This window comes from Zingiber officinale, chromosome 5A, assembly GCF_018446385.1.
Source record: "Zingiber officinale cultivar Zhangliang chromosome 5A, Zo_v1.1, whole genome shotgun sequence".
NCBI classification, from domain to species: domain Eukaryota; kingdom Viridiplantae; phylum Streptophyta; class Magnoliopsida; order Zingiberales; family Zingiberaceae; genus Zingiber; species Zingiber officinale.
Genome location: NC_055994.1, coordinates 133,892,111 through 133,897,402, shown reverse-complemented (window position 1 = coordinate 133,897,402; position 5,292 = coordinate 133,892,111).

Sequence of the window (5,292 nt, the reverse complement as noted above, 5' to 3'; positions counted from 1 at the left end):
ACCTAATTACACTACGACCTTCCAATGGTTTGTTCCTTTCCATCTTGATCGTGAGCTACTGTTTATAATTTATAAGGTACTGATAACATGATCCTCTGTGTGTGACACCACACACCATGTTATCTACAATATAAATTAATTGAACAACTACATTTATCATAAATGTAGATATTTGACTAATGTGATTTTTATTTCTAGATAAATGTTTATACCAAAAGCTAGGCTTTTAGTATACATTCTAACACTGGACACAGATGGATGTGCAGGAGGACGCGTAGATAGCCCAGGAGTAGACATGCGTGGCTGATGGGATATAGGCGAAACCTGCTGGCGACCACCATGATAGTTTGAATACCGATTACGAGAATTCCCTATTGGAGCCACAAGAACAGTCATTAGCATTGAAGATGGAGATGGTGTTGAGACTTTTAACTAGGTTTCATAGATGAGGAGCTGCTTGAATAGCTCATCAAAGGTAATAGGGACGTCACGAACTTATAGAGCATGCGAGATATTGCAGTAATCTTGGCTAAGACCATTCAGGACACGAATAGAGAGCTCATCAAAGTTAACTTTGACATTCATAAGCACAAGAGCGTCAATATTTCTTTTGATGTCCTGCATATAATCAGTGATAGACCTGTTACCCTGTTAAGGGTTGGCAAGATTTTGACGATGAGTCATAATTCTGCCACGTGAGGGAGCGGCGTAGGTTCTCTCCAGCGTTTGTCATGTGTCTCTAGATGAAGTTGATGAAGAAATGAATTGCACAAGAGTAGGAGACATCGAACCTATAATAGCATTGAGGAGAAGTTGATCCTGGTGGAGTCAGAGAATATGATCAGGATTCGCCTGAGGGAGCGTGGCATCTGTAGGTGTTATCTGCGTAGGGGGAAGGGACATGAGCCATCAACAAAACCCAGTAAGTCATATCTGAATAGAAGAGATGTGAACTACAAGCGCTAGGCAAAATAATTGGAGGTGGTGAGTTTCAACGGTGCCTGAGCATTGACGTTGAGAACCACAAGAGAAGCAGGAGAATCAAGAGTATTTGTGAGAGATAGTCGGTGGGTGATGTCATCGGCGGCAACCATTGTAGAAGGCAGCTGGAGCCGGCGGTTGATGTCGTCGGCGGCAACCATTATGGAGAAAAGAAAGAAAGAAAGAGAAGAAAAAAGGGGTTGTTGTTAAGCTTAGAGCTCTGATACCATATTGACGATAGAATTTACACAGATTATTAATGATAGCATATAGTATATATAAATACCATTACAAGTGAAAATAGGAAAATACATAAATTAGGAAAATAATAAGTATTTCCTAGTAATAATTATTCTTTAATAACTAGGAAACAAATAACTATTTTCTAATAATAATTCTTCCCTAATAACTAGGAAACAAATAACTATTTACTTATAATAATTATTTCCTAATACCCCGCTCGTCCAATCGACAAAATGTTGGCATGTATTTAGATATACTTTTGGAAGATGGCGTTGTCGACACATGGTATGGTCTACAGGTATATCATACAACTGACAAATCAGAAAACGTGTCCATGACAAATTGGAGAACGTGTCTGTGACCAGGTGTCCATGACCAATTAGAGAACGTATCCACGACCAATAGGAGAACGTACCCATGCCTTGAAAAGCATGCATGTCACCCACCAGGACATTATATAAGGGGGGTTCGTACATCAGCACGGGTACACATTATTCACTATTTTAGGCTTGTGTTACTGTTGTTCCACCTTCTTCTTCATGTCGGTGACTGACTTAAGTATCGGAGGACCAACACCGGGAACCCATTCCCTGGCTCAGCACTGATGTTTCTTATACTTGCAAATTAGAGTGTGGTCTATATCCAGTCAACGCAGTAGCCACATCCCTAGCTTTCTGTCTCCATGATTTTCGGACAGGATCACAAGTCATCTCCTAAAACCAATAACCTAATAACAATCCGATTCATTACCATTAAGTTTGGTTCAAAACCAAACCATCTTGGTTTACAACTAAACTAAACCCTATTTATTTATTATTAAATCATCTTGATTCATAACTAAATCAAACCCTTTTGGTTTATTATTAAACCATAATAAATCTAACCTCACCTACAATAGGCATGGTCCACCATCGTTTTCATCTAACAAATATCTTTCATATTTGCTCCTCGTCTATGTTAGATCATTGACGGCCGGCTAGAGGGGGGTGAATAGCCGTGCAAAATTAAAATGAACCTTTCTCGATCTTTATAGCTAAAAAACAATCAACACTTGCATAAATCAAATAAATGGCTTAAAAAATAAAAGGCACGAAAGGGTTACTTGGTTATAATCGGGGAGGTTGTTAATCTAAGAAAATTAGAGCTCAATAAATAATTTCCTTCAGGCGGAGAAGCCTCTTACAGCAGTTGAAGCACTCAATTATAGAACAAAACAAAACTAGAATGAATCACAAGTGTTCTTCTGAAGCATTGGGACTAGGGCTATATTTATAACCTTGGTCAGGGTGTCTAGAAGGGTTCCAAGCACCTGGAGGGGGATAAAACTTTATACCCATTGTAACGGATCATGTTTGACGGGATCCGGATAAGGATCCTAGTCCGAGCGCCCGAAGCCCGACGAGTTCGGGTGCTAGGACTGGGTCCGGGCGCTCGGAACAAGAAAGTCAACTTCCTATTGACTTTTGGTCTTGGTCTTCTGCTCCGGTTCCGCTCACCTTGGTCCAGGTCTTCCGCTAGCTTGGGTGATCTCGGCCATCCGGAATAGAGCTCACCCGAACCTTACTTCCGGCCTTCAAGCAATCTTTCGCTCCGACTTCTCGTCCCTCGAAAACACCACACGCCTCCTTCTCATTTGCCCACGTACTCTTCCGCAGCACCTCATCCCTCAGATGTGCTGATCCTGTCGACTCTCTTCCGTGCCATCCTTCTCTCTAGTTGCTTCTTTCGCTCGACTTCCTGTGCTCCCAAATCCCTGCACACTTAGACACAAGGGTTAGAAACCAACAGAACCTAACCTAACTCGGTTGATCACATCAAAACTACCTTGGGGTACCAACAATTTCTCCCTTTTTGATGTGATCAAACCCTAGTTAAGTTAGGGTAAACCAACAAATCCTAGTTCAAAAAATTGTTGTAGTATCCTCCCCCTATACTTAATCTCTACTACTCCCCCCTTTTTGATCACATTAGAAATGAGGTATCATAAAAATAACTTTGAAAAAAAAAAAAATCTAAATTTAAAGTCTAAGGGAAAATTCACAAAAAAAATATGAAAGTTTAAAAATTCTAGATTAAGTTTTGAAAAACTTTGAAAAATTTGCTTATAGAATTTTTTTTAAAAAAATCTAACTATTCAAGAAAAATTTGTTAAGATAAAAATTAATTTTGTGAGATAACAAATAAGTGATGAAATTATCTTTTTTAGAAAAAAATTAATTTCTAATAGAATTTTTGATAAACATTGAAAGCATTTGTTAATTATAATTAAATGCTTAATAGATAGTCAATTAAACATTTATTTTCAAAATTGACTTCCAGGCTGTGGTGAAGCACGAGACCTTCTTGGTTATTGGAACAACAATCACTTTCTAGATAAAACTTCTTAAAGAAAGTAAATATTTAATTTTCTTTCTGAAAACCCCCAAGTCAAACTTTCAAAAAACTTAAATTATGCATGATTTTGGAACCCAATATAGGTTCCTTCTAACTGGATTAACTTAGAATGTCTTAGGAATATATTCCTTTGATAATTTTTAAATTTGTCCCTTGTGATATCTAAAGTAACAATTTAAATCATTTTATCTTTTAATATGTGAGCATGCACAATTTTTTAAATCTTTTATTTCTATTTTTGATTTTTCAATTTCCAATTTCATTTTATCAAAATCTTATAATGACAAGAAATAGTTAATGTTGATTTTAACTCCTTATTTTTAATTTCTAATTTATAAGATGTTTTAGTCAGAAACTTTATAAATTTAAATGGATTATCAGGCAGTAAGGATCGTACCTGACTTACCTTGTTAATTTCATTATCTGAGACTCCTCCTGTAGAACTGCTCTCTTCTAATGTTGCTCTTCCTTCATCAATACTCTCGATGCTCATTGCGGAAGAGTTTGCTTCGTCCTCTTCTTCTTGGTGACATGCCATTAGCGTGATTCTGACATAGGCCTCGATTTCTGATTCGGATGAGGTTTCGTCCCACATCGCTTTTAGATTTTGTGCCTTTTCTGGGTTGGTTCCTATCTATGCTTGTGTCCTTATTCTTGTCCTTACTTTTCAGTTTTGGGCAGCTATCTTTTACGTGCCCTTCTTCATTGCAGTGGTAGCATTTTATCTTTCTTTTTCATCTCTTACCCTGCACTTGATAAACTTATTGGATTTAAATAATTTTTTAAATATCCTTACCATTAAAGCCGTTTCATCATCGTCAAGTGATGTCTCAGAATATGGTTCGCCCATTTTCTTTTAAGCCAATATTATGCCTTGATTCCTTCTATAGACCTGCACATCTTGACTCATGAATTTTAAAAGTTGAAAACAGTTCTTCTGAAGTGCTTACCTCTAAATCCTTAGAGATGAAATATGCACCTACTAAGGTTGACCATTTTGGAGTCTTAGGAAATGTGTTAAGCGCGTACCTTAGTGAATCTCTATTGATTACCTTTTCTCCGAGATTCGTGAGTCTGGTGATTTGCTCCTTGATTCTTGAGTGGAGGTGTGCGACGGTTTCACCTTCTTCAAATTGAATGTTGCTGATATGGTTCCAGAGCAGGTCCCGTCTCACTAGTTTCACCTCTGAGGTCCCTTCATGTAGTTCCAGAAATTTCTCCCAGAGTTCCTTGGCTAACTCGTAGGCTCCGATACGGTTGACTTTTTGAGATAGTAAAACGCAAAACAGATGAAACTCTGCTTTGCCGTTTACCATGAAGTCGGCTTACTCCTTCTTCATCCACTGATATTCTTCTTTGTCTTTCGGGGCTACGAAACCATATCTCATAATGATTAATAACTCAAAATCTATTTTAAAAATACCTTCATCTTTTTTTCCAGTTCGCGATTTTCCCCTCAAACTTCGGTGGGTAGATGCTCGATCTGACCATCTCGTGTGCTTTGTTCGACGGTTAGTCTTCCTAAAGAAAGCCCGCTCTGATACCAATTGTTACATCACTGACAAACGACTAAAGGGGGTGAATAGCCCTATAAAATTAAAACAAACATTTCTCAATCTTTATAGCTTAAAAACAATCAATACTTGCATAAATCAAATGACTTAAAAAATAAGA